General features: G+C 30.3%; 15 non-coding genes across 15 annotated transcripts; all 15 read left to right on the forward strand.

The window, feature by feature from the left end:
• The first annotated feature begins 304 nt into the window (after positions 1 to 304).
• On the forward strand, positions 305 to 378 carry TRNAT-CGU (transfer RNA threonine (anticodon CGU)). Its single transcript has one exon. It is a non-coding gene; the product is annotated as a tRNA-Thr (tRNA).
• A 1,190-nt stretch (positions 379 to 1,568) lies between these two features.
• On the forward strand, positions 1,569 to 1,642 carry TRNAT-AGU (transfer RNA threonine (anticodon AGU)). Its single transcript has one exon. It is a non-coding gene; the product is annotated as a tRNA-Thr (tRNA).
• An 854-nt stretch (positions 1,643 to 2,496) lies between these two features.
• Positions 2,497 to 2,570, forward strand: TRNAT-CGU (transfer RNA threonine (anticodon CGU)). Its single transcript has one exon. It is a non-coding gene; the product is annotated as a tRNA-Thr (tRNA).
• A 1,182-nt stretch (positions 2,571 to 3,752) lies between these two features.
• TRNAT-AGU (transfer RNA threonine (anticodon AGU)) lies at positions 3,753 to 3,826 on the forward strand. The gene has a single exon. It is a non-coding gene; the product is annotated as a tRNA-Thr (tRNA).
• Positions 3,827 to 4,680: 854 nt separating this feature from the next.
• On the forward strand, positions 4,681 to 4,754 carry TRNAT-CGU (transfer RNA threonine (anticodon CGU)). Its single transcript has one exon. It is a non-coding gene; the product is annotated as a tRNA-Thr (tRNA).
• Positions 4,755 to 5,944: 1,190 nt separating this feature from the next.
• On the forward strand, positions 5,945 to 6,018 carry TRNAT-AGU (transfer RNA threonine (anticodon AGU)). Its single transcript has one exon. It is a non-coding gene; the product is annotated as a tRNA-Thr (tRNA).
• An 855-nt stretch (positions 6,019 to 6,873) lies between these two features.
• On the forward strand, positions 6,874 to 6,947 carry TRNAT-CGU (transfer RNA threonine (anticodon CGU)). The gene has a single exon. It is a non-coding gene; the product is annotated as a tRNA-Thr (tRNA).
• A 1,182-nt stretch (positions 6,948 to 8,129) lies between these two features.
• TRNAT-AGU (transfer RNA threonine (anticodon AGU)) lies at positions 8,130 to 8,203 on the forward strand. Its single transcript has one exon. It is a non-coding gene; the product is annotated as a tRNA-Thr (tRNA).
• Positions 8,204 to 9,057: 854 nt separating this feature from the next.
• Positions 9,058 to 9,131, forward strand: TRNAT-CGU (transfer RNA threonine (anticodon CGU)). The gene has a single exon. It is a non-coding gene; the product is annotated as a tRNA-Thr (tRNA).
• Positions 9,132 to 10,321: 1,190 nt separating this feature from the next.
• On the forward strand, positions 10,322 to 10,395 carry TRNAT-AGU (transfer RNA threonine (anticodon AGU)). The gene has a single exon. It is a non-coding gene; the product is annotated as a tRNA-Thr (tRNA).
• An 855-nt stretch (positions 10,396 to 11,250) lies between these two features.
• TRNAT-CGU (transfer RNA threonine (anticodon CGU)) lies at positions 11,251 to 11,324 on the forward strand. The gene has a single exon. It is a non-coding gene; the product is annotated as a tRNA-Thr (tRNA).
• A 1,182-nt stretch (positions 11,325 to 12,506) lies between these two features.
• On the forward strand, positions 12,507 to 12,580 carry TRNAT-AGU (transfer RNA threonine (anticodon AGU)). The gene has a single exon. It is a non-coding gene; the product is annotated as a tRNA-Thr (tRNA).
• Positions 12,581 to 13,434: 854 nt separating this feature from the next.
• On the forward strand, positions 13,435 to 13,508 carry TRNAT-CGU (transfer RNA threonine (anticodon CGU)). Its single transcript has one exon. It is a non-coding gene; the product is annotated as a tRNA-Thr (tRNA).
• A 1,190-nt stretch (positions 13,509 to 14,698) lies between these two features.
• On the forward strand, positions 14,699 to 14,772 carry TRNAT-AGU (transfer RNA threonine (anticodon AGU)). Its single transcript has one exon. It is a non-coding gene; the product is annotated as a tRNA-Thr (tRNA).
• An 855-nt stretch (positions 14,773 to 15,627) lies between these two features.
• On the forward strand, positions 15,628 to 15,701 carry TRNAT-CGU (transfer RNA threonine (anticodon CGU)). Its single transcript has one exon. It is a non-coding gene; the product is annotated as a tRNA-Thr (tRNA).
• The last annotated feature ends 937 nt before the right edge of the window (positions 15,702 to 16,638 follow it).

The raw sequence follows: 16,638 nt of genomic DNA on the forward strand, positions 1-16,638 counted from the left end.
GTGAGCATCAGAAAATACTGGCACTAATTCTCATGTAGGATTCCTTTAAAGAGAAATCCATAATAACTGCTACAAAATAGTATACTAGAAAGTCACTTGGCAATACATTGTAAGAAATAAGGGCCTGTATTTCACAAAAGAAAGAAGAGAATAAAAACATATTTATTTATTCACTTATTCATTCAAAATTGCCAACTGTTTTAAACTTTGATAAAATACATGTCTCAAAAAGCATTTCAAATATTATTACCAAAAATTATACTTTACATATATTTTTTTTAATATTAAACAGGGGCTTCTATATGGTGCTGTGGCTTAGTTGGTTAAAGTGCCTGTCTCGTAAACAGGAGATCCTGAGTTCAAATCTCAGCAGTACCTTTTATTTGCTTGTCATATCTTAGCATGTAGTGTATTGTTGATGCTCAAGAAATAAGACATGATTCCTTGAGCAACTTTCACCCCAGTTCACTTGGTCAGCAATACAGTTCATTTCTAGATGCAGTCCATATTAGAAGACAACAAAACATGTTCCTGTTTTGATATAAGCCATATAGTTGAATTAAATGTATGCTGTTAGACATGAGGGTTTTCTAGAAAATACTTTGCATTCTGTTTAAACAACCTCCAGAATAATAATGGAGTTTAGTCAAAGGAGAAGTCCATAGGAAGTGTGAAAATAACTAAAGCAAAGTATGTTTACCAAGATCATTTGGGAAAGAGTCATTTTAGTCCTAGAGGCTAGGAGAATTATTTAAAAATGAATCAATATTTAGTTTCATAACATTTGCAAAATTCTGTTAGGAAAGTATTTCCAGAAAAAAAAGCTTCAAGTCTCTTGAACAAGCTTCAAGAAAAAAAGCTAACATTAGATCTATATTTAGAAGATAGAGATCTTCATTTGAATTACAAGTTTATTTTTTCTGTTTCTGTATCATAAAAAAGCAAACATTAATCCATTGTAGGATGTTTTTAAAGAGAATGCTATAATAACTGCTACAAAAAATTAATATAAGAGAGTGACTTTGCCAAACCATTTTAAGAAAAACAGTCCTATAATTTTTAAATAAATGTAGAGAAGAAAACATATACTGTATTTTTTTTCTTTATTTTTACCTTTTAAAGAATCGATTAAGCATCGGCCTTTTTAAGGATCTCAAAAAATGTTACCATAAAACATACATGAGATATATAATTTTTCATTATATGACACTTTGCAGTTTTGGAGCAGGTGGTGCTGTGGCTTAGCTGGTTAACACGCCTGTCTAGTAAACAGGAGATCCTGCAATCGAATCTTGGCAGTGACTTTTGTTTAGTTAATTTTCATCACCTTATTATGTAGTTTGTTGTTGATTCATGACAATATGAGATGTGAAAACTTTAGCAGTCTTCTTTCTGGCTTACTTGGTGGACAATGTTCTATGTTTCTAGATAAAGTCTACATCTGACAAACACAAAATAATGCAATATTTCCTTTCTTGAATATAATCTATATTTTAGCATTAAAATGTTGCTAAGATAAACATCAGATATTTCCATAAAATAGCATGTAAAAAAGCTTCTTTCCATGTGGTGCTGTGGCTTAGTTGGTTAAAGCGCCTGTCTAGTAAACAGGAGATCCTGAGTTCAAATCTCAGCAGTGCCTTTGTTTGATTCATTTTCATCTACTAAGTATGTAGTTTGTTGTTGATTCATTACAATATGAGACGTGACAACTGTAGTAGCTTTCACCCAGGCTTACTTGATGAACAATGTACTACATTTCTAGAAAAAGTCCATATCAGAAAAACACAAAATAATGCTATATTCCCATTCTTGAATATAAGCTATTTTTTTTAAAAATAAACTGATGCTAAGGCAAACATCAGAAATTTCCAGAAAATAGCATTTATTATGCTTGAGCAAACTCCATGATTAATATCATGTGCAGTCAAAGGAGAATCATGCAGGGAATTTTATAAAATGTCAGTTACAAGTACATTTTCTAAGATAAATAGAGAGAGAGTAATTTTTATCACAACAGCTGGGAGAACAATTGAAAATTAAACAATATTTAGTTCCATAACATCCAAAATTGTGTTAACAAAGTGTTTCCAAAACTGCTTTGCTTTTCTTGAAAAAGCTTAAAGATAAAATGTTAAAAATTGTTCTATCTTTTTAAGATACTTTTTAATTTTACTTCATGTTTTTACTATGTGAGCATCAGAAAATACTGGCACTAATTCTCATGTAGGATTACTTTAAAGAGAAATCCATAATAACTGCTACAAAATAGTATACTAGAATGTCACTTGGCAATATATTGTAAGAAATAAGGGCCTGTATTTCACAAAAGAAAGAAGAGAATAAAAACATATTTATTTAGTCACTTATTCATTCAAAATTGCCAACTGTTTTAAACTTTGATAAAATACATGTCTCAAAAAGCATTTCAAATATTTTTAACAAAAATTATACTTTACATATATTTTTTTTAATATTAAACAGGGGCTTCTATATGGTGCTGTGGCTTAGTTGGTTAAAGTGCCTGTCTCGTAAACAGGAGATCCTGAGTTCAAATCTCAGCAGTACCTTTTATTTGCTTGTCATATCTTAGCATGTAGTGTATTGTTGATGCTCAAGAAATAAGGCATGATTCCTTGAGCAACTTTCACCCCAGTTCACTTGGTCAGCAATACAGTTCATTTCTAGATGCAGTCCATATTAGAAGACAACAAAACATGTTCCTGTTTTGATATAAGCCATATAGTTGAATTAAATGTATGCTGTTAGACATGAGAGTTTTCTAGAAAATACTTTGCATTCTGTTTAAACAACCTCCAGAATAATAATGGAGTTTAGTCAAAGGAGAAGTCCATAGGAAGTGTGAAAATAACTAAAGCAAAGTATGTTTACCAAGATCATTTGGGAAAGAGTCATTTTAGTCCTAGAGGCTAGGAGAATTATTTAAAAATGAATCAATATTTAGTTTCATAACATTTGCAAAATTCTGTTAGGAAAGTATTTCCAGAAAAAAAAGCTTCAAGTCTCTTGAACAAGCTTCAAGAAAAAAAGCTAACATTAGATCTATATTTAGAAGATAGAGATCTTCATTTGAATTACAAGTTTATTTTTTCTGTTTCTGTATCATAAAAAAGCAAACATTAATCCATTGTAGGATGTTTTTAAAGAGAATGCTATAATAACTGCTACAAAAAATTAATATAAGAGAGTGACTTTGCCAAACCATTTTAAGAAAAACAGTCCTATAATTTTTAAATAAATGTAGAGAAGAAAACATATACTGTATTTTTTTTCTTTATTTTTACCTTTTAAAGAATCGATTAAGCATCGGCCTTTTTAAGGATCTCAAAAAATGTTACCATAAAACATACATGAGATATATAATTTTTCATTATATGACACTTTGGAGCAGGTGGTGCTGTGGCTTAGCTGGTTAACACGCCTGTCTAGTAAACAGGAGATCCTGCAATCGAATCTTGGCAGTGACTTTTGTTTAGTTAATTTTCATCACCTTATTATGTAGTTTGTTGTTGATTCATGACAATATGAGATGTGAAAACTTTAGCAGTCTTCTTTCTGGCTTACTTGGTGGACAATGTTCTATGTTTCTAGATAAAGTCTACATCTGACAAACACAAAATAATGCAATATTTCCTTTCTTGAATATAATCTATATTTTAGCATTAAAATGTTGCTAAGATAAACATCAGATATTTCCATAAAATAGCATGTAAAAAATCTTATTTCCATGTGGTGCTGTGGCTTAGTTGGTTAAAGCGCCTGTCTAGTAAACAGGAGATCCTGAGTTCAAATCTCAGCAGTGCCTTTGTTTGATTCATTTTCATCTACTAAGTATGTAGTTTGTTGTTGATTCGTTACAATATGAGACGTGACAACTGTAGTAGCTTTCTCCCAGGCTTACTTGATGAACAATGTACTACATTTCTAGAAAAAGTCCATATCAGAAAAACACAAAATAATGCTATATTCCCATTCTTGAGTATAAGCTATTTTTTTTTAAAATAAACTGATGCTAAGGCAAACATCAGAAATTTCCAGAAAATAGCATTTATTATGCTTGAGCAAGCTCCATGATTAATATCATGTGCAGTCAAAGGAGAATCATGCAGGGAATTTTATAAAATGTCAGTTACAAGTACATTTTCTAAGATAAATAGAGAGAGAGTAATTTTTATCATAACAGCTGGGAGAACAATTGAAAATTAAACAATATTTAGTTCCATAACATCCAAAATTGTGTTAACAAAGTGTTTCCAAAACTGCTTTGCTTTTCTTGAAAAAGCTTAAAGATAAAATGCTAAAAATTGTTCTATCTTTTTAAGATACTTTTTAATTTTACTTCATGTTTTTACTATGTGAGCATCAGAAAATACTGGCACTAATTCTCATGTAGGATTCCTTTAAAGAGAAATCCATAATAACTGCTACAAAATAGTATACTAGAAAGTCACTTGGCAATACATTGTAAGAAATAAGGGCCTGTATTTCACAAAAGAAAGAAGAGAATAAAAACATATTTATTTATTCACTTATTCATTCAAAATTGCCAACTGTTTTAAACTTTGATAAAATACATGTCTCAAAAAGCATTTCAAATATTATTACCAAAAATTATACTTTACATATATTTTTTTTAATATTAAACAGGGGCTTCTATATGGTGCTGTGGCTTAGTTGGTTAAAGTGCCTGTCTCGTAAACAGGAGATCCTGAGTTCAAATCTCAGCAGTACCTTTTATTTGCTTGTCATATCTTAGCATGTAGTGTATTGTTGATGCTCAAGAAATAAGACATGATTCCTTGAGCAACTTTCACCCCAGTTCACTTGGTCAGCAATACAGTTCATTTCTAGATGCAGTCCATATTAGAAGACAACAAAACATGTTCCTGTTTTGATATAAGCCATATAGTTGAATTAAATGTATGCTGTTAGACATGAGGGTTTTCTAGAAAATACTTTGCATTCTGTTTAAACAACCTTCAGAATAATAATGGAGTTTAGTCAAAGGAGAAGTCCATAGGAAGTGTGAAAATAACTAAAGCAAAGTATGTTTACCAAGATCATTTGGGAAAGAGTCATTTTAGTCCTAGAGGCTAGGAGAATTATTTAAAAATGAATCAATATTTAGTTTCATAACATTTGCAAAATTCTGTTAGGAAAGTATTTCCAGAAAAAAAAGCTTCAAGTCTCTTGAACAAGCTTCAAGAAAAAAAGCTAACATTAGATCTATATTTAGAAGATAGAGATCTTCATTTGAATTACAAGTTTATTTTTTCTGTTTCTGTATCATAAAAAAGCAAACATTAATCCATTGTAGGATGTTTTTAAAGAGAATGCTATAATAACTGCTACAAAAAATTAATATAAGAGAGTGACTTTGCCAAACCATTTTAAGAAAAACAGTCCTATAATTTTTAAATAAATGTAGAGAAGAAAACATATACTGTATTTTTTTTCTTTATTTTTACCTTTTAAAGAATCGATTAAGCATCGGCCTTTTTAAGGATCTCAAAAAATGTTACCATAAAACATACATGAGATATATAATTTTTCATTATATGACACTTTGCAGTTTTGGAGCAGGTGGTGCTGTGGCTTAGCTGGTTAACACGCCTGTCTAGTAAACAGGAGATCCTGCAATCGAATCTTGGCAGTGACTTTTGTTTAGTTAATTTTCATCACCTTATTATGTAGTTTGTTGTTGATTCATGACAATATGAGATGTGAAAACTTTAGCAGTCTTCTTTCTGGCTTACTTGGTGGACAATGTTCTATGTTTCTAGATAAAGTCTACATCTGACAAACACAAAATAATGCAATATTTCCTTTCTTGAATATAATCTATATTTTAGCATTAAAATGTTGCTAAGATAAACATCAGATATTTCCATAAAATAGCATGTAAAAAAGCTTCTTTCCATGTGGTGCTGTGGCTTAGTTGGTTAAAGCGCCTGTCTAGTAAACAGGAGATCCTGAGTTCAAATCTCAGTAGTGCATTTGTTTGATTCATTTTCATCTACTAAGTATGTAGTTTGTTGTTGATTCGTTACAATATGAGACGTGACAACTGTAGTAGCTTTCACCCAGGCTTACTTGATGAACAATGTACTACATTTCTAGAAAAAGTCCATATCAGAAAAACACAAAATAATGCTATATTCCCATTCTTGAGTATAAGCTATTTTTTTTAAAAAATAAACTGATGCTAAGGCAAACATCAGAAATTTCCAGAAAATAGCATTTATTATGCTTGAGCAAGCTCCATGATTAATATCATGTGCAGTCAAAGGAGAATCATGCAGGGAATTTTATAAAATGTCAGTTACAAGTACATTTTCTAAGATAAATAGAGAGAGAGTAATTTTTATCATAACAGCTGGGAGAACAATTGAAAATTAAACAATATTTAGTTCCATAACATCCAAAATTGTGTTAACAAAGTGTTTCCAAAACTGCTTTGCTTTTCTTGAAAAAGCTTAAAGATAAAATGCTAAAAATTGTTCTATCTTTTTAAGATACTTTTTAATTTTACTTCATGTTTTTACTATGTGAGCATCAGAAAATACTGGCACTAATTCTCATGTAGGATTCCTTTAAAGAGAAATCCATAATAACTGCTACAAAATAGTATACTAGAATGTCACTTGGCAATATATTGTAAGAAATAAGGGCCTGTATTTCACAAAAGAAAGAAGAGAATAAAAACATATTTATTTAGTCACTTATTCATTCAAAATTGCCAACTGTTTTAAACTTTGATAAAATACATGTCTCAAAAAGCATTTCAAATATTTTTAACAAAAATTATACTTTACATATATTTTTTTTAATATTAAACAGGGGCTTCTATATGGTGCTGTGGCTTAGTTGGTTAAAGTGCCTGTCTCGTAAACAGGAGATCCTGAGTTCAAATCTCAGCAGTACCTTTTATTTGCTTGTCATATCTTAGCATGTAGTGTATTGTTGATGCTCAAGAAATAAGGCATGATTCCTTGAGCAACTTTCACCCCAGTTCACTTGGTCAGCAATACAGTTCATTTCTAGATGCAGTCCATATTAGAAGACAACAAAACATGTTCCTGTTTTGATATAAGCCATATAGTTGAATTAAATGTATGCTGTTAGACATGAGAGTTTTCTAGAAAATACTTTGCATTCTGTTTAAACAACCTCCAGAATAATAATGGAGTTTAGTCAAAGGAGAAGTCCATAGGAAGTGTGAAAATAACTAAAGCAAAGTATGTTTACCAAGATCATTTGGGAAAGAGTCATTTTAGTCCTAGAGGCTAGGAGAATTATTTAAAAATGAATCAATATTTAGTTTCATAACATTTGCAAAATTCTGTTAGGAAAGTATTTCCAGAAAAAAAAGCTTCAAGTCTCTTGAACAAGCTTCAAGAAAAAAAGCTAACATTAGATCTATATTTAGAAGATAGAGATCTTCATTTGAATTACAAGTTTATTTTTTCTGTTTCTGTATCATAAAAAAGCAAACATTAATCCATTGTAGGATGTTTTTAAAGAGAATGCTATAATAACTGCTACAAAAAATTAATATAAGAGAGTGACTTTGCCAAACCATTTTAAGAAAAACAGTCCTATAATTTTTAAATAAATGTAGAGAAGAAAACATATACTGTATTTTTTTTCTTTATTTTTACCTTTTAAAGAATCGATTAAGCATCGGCCTTTTTAAGGATCTCAAAAAATGTTACCATAAAACATACATGAGATATATAATTTTTCATTATATGACACTTTGGAGCAGGTGGTGCTGTGGCTTAGCTGGTTAACACACCTGTCTAGTAAACAGGAGATCCTGCAATCGAATCTTGGCAGTGACTTTTGTTTAGTTAATTTTCATCACCTTATTATGTAGTTTGTTGTTGATTCATGACAATATGAGATGTGAAAACTTTAGCAGTCTTCTTTCTGGCTTACTTGGTGGACAATGTTCTATGTTTCTAGATAAAGTCTACATCTGACAAACACAAAATAATGCAATATTTCCTTTCTTGAATATAATCTATATTTTAGCATTAAAATGTTGCTAAGATAAACATCAGATATTTCCATAAAATAGCATGTAAAAAATCTTTTTTCCATGTGGTGCTGTGGCTTAGTTGGTTAAAGCGCCTGTCTAGTAAACAGGAGATCCTGAGTTCAAATCTCAGCAGTGCCTTTGTTTGATTCATTTTCATCTACTAAGTATGTAGTTTGTTGTTGATTCGTTACAATATGAGACGTGACAACTGTAGTAGCTTTCTCCCAGGCTTACTTGATGAACAATGTACTACATTTCTAGAAAAAGTCCATATCAGAAAAACACAAAATAATGCTATATTCCCATTCTTGAGTATAAGCTATTTTTTTTTAAAATAAACTGATGCTAAGGCAAACATCAGAAATTTCCAGAAAATAGCATTTATTATGCTTGAGCAAGCTCCATGATTAATATCATGTGCAGTCAAAGGAGAATCATGCAGGGAATTTTATAAAATGTCAGTTACAAGTACATTTTCTAAGATAAATAGAGAGAGAGTAATTTTTATCATAACAGCTGGGAGAACAATTGAAAATTAAACAATATTTAGTTCCATAACATCCAAAATTGTGTTAACAAAGTGTTTCCAAAACTGCTTTGCTTTTCTTGAAAAAGCTTAAAGATAAAATGCTAAAAATTGTTCTATCTTTTTAAGATACTTTTTAATTTTACTTCATGTTTTTACTATGTGAGCATCAGAAAATACTGGCACTAATTCTCATGTAGGATTCCTTTAAAGAGAAATCCATAATAACTGCTACAAAATAGTATACTAGAAAGTCACTTGGCAATACATTGTAAGAAATAAGGGCCTGTATTTCACAAAAGAAAGAAGAGAATAAAAACATATTTATTTATTCACTTATTCATTCAAAATTGCCAACTGTTTTAAACTTTGATAAAATACATGTCTCAAAAAGCATTTCAAATATTATTACCAAAAATTATACTTTACATATATTTTTTTTAATATTAAACAGGGGCTTCTATATGGTGCTGTGGCTTAGTTGGTTAAAGTGCCTGTCTCGTAAACAGGAGATCCTGAGTTCAAATCTCAGCAGTACCTTTTATTTGCTTGTCATATCTTAGCATGTAGTGTATTGTTGATGCTCAAGAAATAAGACATGATTCCTTGAGCAACTTTCACCCCAGTTCACTTGGTCAGCAATACAGTTCATTTCTAGATGCAGTCCATATTAGAAGACAACAAAACATGTTCCTGTTTTGATATAAGCCATATAGTTGAATTAAATGTATGCTGTTAGACATGAGGGTTTTCTAGAAAATACTTTGCATTCTGTTTAAACAACCTCCAGAATAATAATGGAGTTTAGTCAAAGGAGAAGTCCATAGGAAGTGTGAAAATAACTAAAGCAAAGTATGTTTACCAAGATCATTTGGGAAAGAGTCATTTTAGTCCTAGAGGCTAGGAGAATTATTTAAAAATGAATCAATATTTAGTTTCATAACATTTGCAAAATTCTGTTAGGAAAGTATTTCCAGAAAAAAAAGCTTCAAGTCTCTTGAACAAGCTTCAAGAAAAAAAGCTAACATTAGATCTATATTTAGAAGATAGAGATCTTCATTTGAATTACAAGTTTATTTTTTCTGTTTCTGTATCATAAAAAAGCAAACATTAATCCATTGTAGGATGTTTTTAAAGAGAATGCTATAATAACTGCTACAAAAAATTAATATAAGAGAGTGACTTTGCCAAACCATTTTAAGAAAAACAGTCCTATAATTTTTAAATAAATGTAGAGAAGAAAACATATACTGTATTTTTTTTCTTTATTTTTACCTTTTAAAGAATCGATTAAGCATCGGCCTTTTTAAGGATCTCAAAAAATGTTACCATAAAACATACATGAGATATATAATTTTTCATTATATGACACTTTGCAGTTTTGGAGCAGGTGGTGCTGTGGCTTAGCTGGTTAACACGCCTGTCTAGTAAACAGGAGATCCTGCAATCGAATCTTGGCAGTGACTTTTGTTTAGTTAATTTTCATCACCTTATTATGTAGTTTGTTGTTGATTCATGACAATATGAGATGTGAAAACTTTAGCAGTCTTCTTTCTGGCTTACTTGGTGGACAATGTTCTATGTTTCTAGATAAAGTCTACATCTGACAAACACAAAATAATGCAATATTTCCTTTCTTGAATATAATCTATATTTTAGCATTAAAATGTTGCTAAGATAAACATCAGATATTTCCATAAAATAGCATGTAAAAAAGCTTCTTTCCATGTGGTGCTGTGGCTTAGTTGGTTAAAGCGCCTGTCTAGTAAACAGGAGATCCTGAGTTCAAATCTCAGTAGTGCCTTTGTTTGATTCATTTTCATCTACTAAGTATGTAGTTTGTTGTTGATTCGTTACAATATGAGACGTGACAACTGTAGTAGCTTTCACCCAGGCTTACTTGATGAACAATGTACTACATTTCTAGAAAAAGTCCATATCAGAAAAACACAAAATAATGCTATATTCCCATTCTTGAGTATAAGCTATTTTTTTTAAAAAATAAACTGATGCTAAGGCAAACATCAGAAATTTCCAGAAAATAGCATTTATTATGCTTGAGCAAGCTCCATGATTAATATCATGTGCAGTCAAAGGAGAATCATGCAGGGAATTTTATTAAATGTCAGTTACAAGTACATTTTCTAAGATAAATAGAGAGAGAGTAATTTTTATCATAACAGCTGGGAGAACAATTGAAAATTAAACAATATTTAGTTCCATAACATCCAAAATTGTGTTAACAAAGTGTTTCCAAAACTGCTTTGCTTTTCTTGAAAAAGCTTAAAGATAAAATGCTAAAAATTGTTCTATCTTTTTAAGATACTTTTTAATTTTACTTCATGTTTTTACTATGTGAGCATCAGAAAATACTGGCACTAATTCTCATGTAGGATTCCTTTAAAGAGAAATCCATAATAACTGCTACAAAATAGTATACTAGAATGTCACTTGGCAATATATTGTAAGAAATAAGGGCCTGTATTTCACAAAAGAAAGAAGAGAATAAAAACATATTTATTTAGTCACTTATTCATTCAAAATTGCCAACTGTTTTAAACTTTGATAAAATACATGTCTCAAAAAGCATTTCAAATATTTTTAACAAAAATTATACTTTACATATATTTTTTTTAATATTAAACAGGGGCTTCTATATGGTGCTGTGGCTTAGTTGGTTAAAGTGCCTGTCTCGTAAACAGGAGATCCTGAGTTCAAATCTCAGCAGTACCTTTTATTTGCTTGTCATATCTTAGCATGTAGTGTATTGTTGATGCTCAAGAAATAAGGCATGATTCCTTGAGCAACTTTCACCCCAGTTCACTTGGTCAGCAATACAGTTCATTTCTAGATGCAGTCCATATTAGAAGACAACAAAACATGTTCCTGTTTTGATATAAGCCATATAGTTGAATTAAATGTATGCTGTTAGACATGAGAGTTTTCTAGAAAATACTTTGCATTCTGTTTAAACAACCTCCAGAATAATAATGGAGTTTAGTCAAAGGAGAAGTCCATAGGAAGTGTGAAAATAACTAAAGCAAAGTATGTTTACCAAGATCATTTGGGAAAGAGTCATTTTAGTCCTAGAGGCTAGGAGAATTATTTAAAAATGAATCAATATTTAGTTTCATAACATTTGCAAAATTCTGTTAGGAAAGTATTTCCAGAAAAAAAAGCTTCAAGTCTCTTGAACAAGCTTCAAGAAAAAAAGCTAACATTAGATCTATATTTAGAAGATAGAGATCTTCATTTGAATTACAAGTTTATTTTTTCTGTTTCTGTATCATAAAAAAGCAAACATTAATCCATTGTAGGATGTTTTTAAAGAGAATGCTATAATAACTGCTACAAAAAATTAATATAAGAGAGTGACTTTGCCAAACCATTTTAAGAAAAACAGTCCTATAATTTTTAAATAAATGTAGAGAAGAAAACATATACTGTATTTTTTTTCTTTATTTTTACCTTTTAAAGAATCGATTAAGCATCGGCCTTTTTAAGGATCTCAAAAAATGTTAGCATAAAACATACATGAGATATATAATTTTTCATTATATGACACTTTGGAGCAGATGGTGCTGTGGCTTAGCTGGTTAACACACCTGTCTAGTAAACAGGAGATCCTGCAATCGAATCTTGGCAGTGACTTTTGTTTAGTTAATTTTCATCACCTTATTATGTAGTTTGTTGTTGATTCATGACAATATGAGATGTGAAAACTTTAGCAGTCTTCTTTCTGGCTTACTTGGTGGACAATGTTCTATGTTTCTAGATAAAGTCTACATCTGACAAACACAAAATAATGCAATATTTCCTTTCTTGAATATAATCTATATTTTAGCATTAAAATGTTGCTAAGATAAACATCAGATATTTCCATAAAATAGCATGTAAAAAATCTTATTTCCATGTGGTGCTGTGGCTTAGTTGGTTAAAGCGCCTGTCTAGTAAACAGGAGATCCTGAGTTCAAATCTCAGCAGTGCCTTTGTTTGATTCATTTTCATCTACTAAGTATGTAGTTTGTTGTTGATTCGTTACAATATGAGACGTGACAACTGTAGTAGCTTTCTCCCAGGCTTACTTGATGAACAATGTACTACATTTCTAGAAAAAGTCCATATCAGAAAAACACAAAATAATGCTATATTCCCATTCTTGAGTATAAGCTATTTTTTTTTAAAATAAACTGATGCTAAGGCAAACATCAGAAATTTCCAGAAAATAGCATTTATTATGCTTGAGCAAGCTCCATGATTAATATCATGTGCAGTCAAAGGAGAATCATGCAGGGAATTTTATAAAATGTCAGTTACAAGTACATTTTCTAAGATAAATAGAGAGAGAGTAATTTTTATCATAACAGCTGGGAGAACAATTGAAAATTAAACAATATTTAGTTCCATAACATCCAAAATTGTGTTAACAAAGTGTTTCCAAAACTGCTTTGCTTTTCTTGAAAAAGCTTAAAGATAAAATGCTAAAAATTGTTCTATCTTTTTAAGATACTTTTTAATTTTACTTCATGTTTTTACTATGTGAGCATCAGAAAATACTGGCACTAATTCTCATGTAGGATTCCTTTAAAGAGAAATCCATAATAACTGCTACAAAATAGTATACTAGAAAGTCACTTGGCAATACATTGTAAGAAATAAGGGCCTGTATTTCACAAAAGAAAGAAGAGAATAAAAACATATTTATTTATTCACTTATTCATTCAAAATTGCCAACTGTTTTAAACTTTGATAAAATACATGTCTCAAAAAGCATTTCAAATATTATTACCAAAAATTATACTTTACATATATTTTTTTTAATATTAAACAGGGGCTTCTATATGGTGCTGTGGCTTAGTTGGTTAAAGTGCCTGTCTCGTAAACAGGAGATCCTGAGTTCAAATCTCAGCAGTACCTTTTATTTGCTTGTCATATCTTAGCATGTAGTGTATTGTTGATGCTCAAGAAATAAGACATGATTCCTTGAGCAACTTTCACCCCAGTTCACTTGGTCAGCAATACAGTTTATTTCTAGATGCAGTCCATATTAGAAGACAACAAAACATGTTCCTGTTTTGATATAAGCCATATAGTTGAATTAAATGTATGCTGTTAGACATGAGGGTTTTCTAGAAAATACTTTGCATTCTGTTTAAACAACCTCCAGAATAATAATGGAGTTTAGTCAAAGGAGAAGTCCATAGGAAGTGTGAAAATAACTAAAGCAAAGTATGTTTACCAAGATCATTTGGGAAAGAGTCATTTTAGTCCTAGAGGCTAGGAGAATTATTTAAAAATGAATCAATATTTAGTTTCATAACATTTGCAAAATTCTGTTAGGAAAGTATTTCCAGAAAAAAAAGCTTCAAGTCTCTTGAACAAGCTTCAAGAAAAAAAGCTAACATTAGATCTATATTTAGAAGATAGAGATCTTCATTTGAATTACAAGTTTATTTTTTCTGTTTCTGTATCATAAAAAAGCAAACATTAATCCATTGTAGGATGTTTTAAAGAGAATGCTATAATAACTGCTACAAAAAATTAATATAAGAGAGTGACTTTGCCAAACCATTTTAAGAAAAAACAGTCCTATAATTTTTAAATAAATGTAGAGAAGAAAACATATACTGTATTTTTTTTCTTTATTTTTACCTTTTAAAGAATCGATTAAGCATCGGCCTTTTTAAGGATCTCAAAAAATGTTACCATAAAACATACATGAGATATATAATTTTTCATTATATGACACTTTGCAGTTTTGGAGCAGGTGGTGCTGTGGCTTAGCTGGTTAACACGCCTGTCTAGTAAACAGGAGATCCTGCAATCGAATCTTGGCAGTGACTTTTGTTTAGTTAATTTTCATCACCTTATTATGTAGTTTGTTGTTGATTCATGACAATATGAGATGTGAAAACTTTAGCAGTCTTCTTTCTGGCTTACTTGGTGGACAATGTTCTATGTTTCTAGATAAAGTCTACATCTGACAAACACAAAATAATGCAATATTTCCTTTCTTGAATATAATCTATATTTTAGCATTAAAATGTTGCTAAGATAAACATCAGATATTTCCATAAAATAGCATGTAAAAAAGCTTCTTTCCATGTGGTGCTGTGGCTTAGTTGGTTAAAGCGCCTGTCTAGTAAACAGGAGATCCTGAGTTCAAATCTCAGTAGTGCCTTTGTTTGATTCATTTTCATCTACTAAGTATGTAGTTTGTTGTTGATTCGTTACAATATGAGACGTGACAACTGTAGTAGCTTTCACCCAGGCTTACTTGATGAACAATGTACTACATTTCTAGAAAAAGTCCATATCAGAAAAACACAAAATAATGCTATATTCCCATTCTTGAGTATAAGCTATTTTTTTTAAAAAATAAACTGATGCTAAGGCAAACATCAGAAATTTCCAGAAAATAGCATTTATTATGCTTGAGCAAGCTCCATGATTAATATCATGTGCAGTCAAAGGAGAATCATGCAGGGAATTTTATAAAATGTCAGTTACAAGTACATTTTCTAAGATAAATAGAGAGAGAGTAATTTTTATCATAACAGCTGGGAGAACAATTGAAAATTAAACAATATTTAGTTCCATAACATCCAAAATTGTGTTAACAAAGTGTTTCCAAAACTGCTTTGCTTTTCTTGAAAAAGCTTAAAGATAAAATGCTAAAAATTGTTCTATCTTTTTAAGATACTTTTTAATTTTACTTCATGTTTTTACTATGTGAGCATCAGAAAATACTGGCACTAATTCTCATGTAGGATTCCTTTAAAGAGAAATCCATAATAACTGCTACAAAATAGTATACTAGAATGTCACTTGGCAATATATTGTAAGAAATAAGGGCCTGTATTTCACAAAAGAAAGAAGAGAATAAAAACATATTTATTTAGTCACTTATTCATTCAAAATTGCCAACTGTTTTAAACTTTGATAAAATACATGTCTCAAAAAGCATTTCAAATATTTTTAACAAAAATTATACTTTACATATATTTTTTTTAATATTAAACAGGGGCTTCTATATGGTGCTGTGGCTTAGTTGGTTAAAGTGCCTGTCTCGTAAACAGGAGATCCTGAGTTCAAATCTCAGCAGTACCTTTTATTTGCTTGTCATATCTTAGCATGTAGTGTATTGTTGATGCTCAAGAAATAAGGCATGATTCCTTGAGCAACTTTCACCCCAGTTCACTTGGTCAGCAATACAGTTCATTTCTAGATGCAGTCCATATTAGAAGACAACAAAACATGTTCCTGTTTTGATATAAGCCATATAGTTGAATTAAATGTATGCTGTTAGACATGAGAGTTTTCTAGAAAATACTTTGCATTCTGTTTAAACAACCTCCAGAATAATAATGGAGTTTAGTCAAAGGAGAAGTCCATAGGAAGTGTGAAAATAACTAAAGCAAAGTATGTTTACCAAGATCATTTGGGAAAGAGTCATTTTAGTCCTAGAGGCTAGGAGAATTATTTAAAAATGAATCAATATTTAGTTTCATAACATTTGCAAATTCTGTTAGGAAAGTATTTCCAGAAAAAAAAGCTTCAAGTCTCTTGAACAAGCTTCAAGAAAAAAAGCTAACATTAGATCTATATTTAGAAGATAGAGATCTTCATTTGAATTACAAGTTTATTTTTTCTGTTTCTGTATCATAAAAAAGCAAACATTAATCCATTGTAGGATGTTTTTTAAAGAGAATGCTATAATAACTGCTACAAAAAATTAATATAAGAGAGTGACTTTGCCAAACCATTTTAAGAAAAACAGTCCTATAATTTTTAAATAAATGTAGAGAAGAAAACATATACTGTATTTTTTTTCTTTATTTTTACCTTTTAAAGAATCGATTAAGCATCGGCCTTTTTAAGGATCTCAAAAAATGTTACCATAAAACATACATGAGATATATAATTTTTCATTATATGACACTTTGGAGCAGATGGTGCTGTGGCTTAGCTGGTTAACACACCTGTCTAGTAAACAGGAGATCCTGCAATCGAATCTTGGCAGTGACTTTTGTTTAGTTAATTTTCA

Source organism: Taudactylus pleione, unplaced genomic scaffold (assembly GCF_031769625.1).
Source record: "Taudactylus pleione unplaced genomic scaffold, aTauple2 ptg000100l, whole genome shotgun sequence".
In the NCBI taxonomy this organism is placed as follows: domain Eukaryota; kingdom Metazoa; phylum Chordata; class Amphibia; order Anura; family Myobatrachidae; genus Taudactylus; species Taudactylus pleione.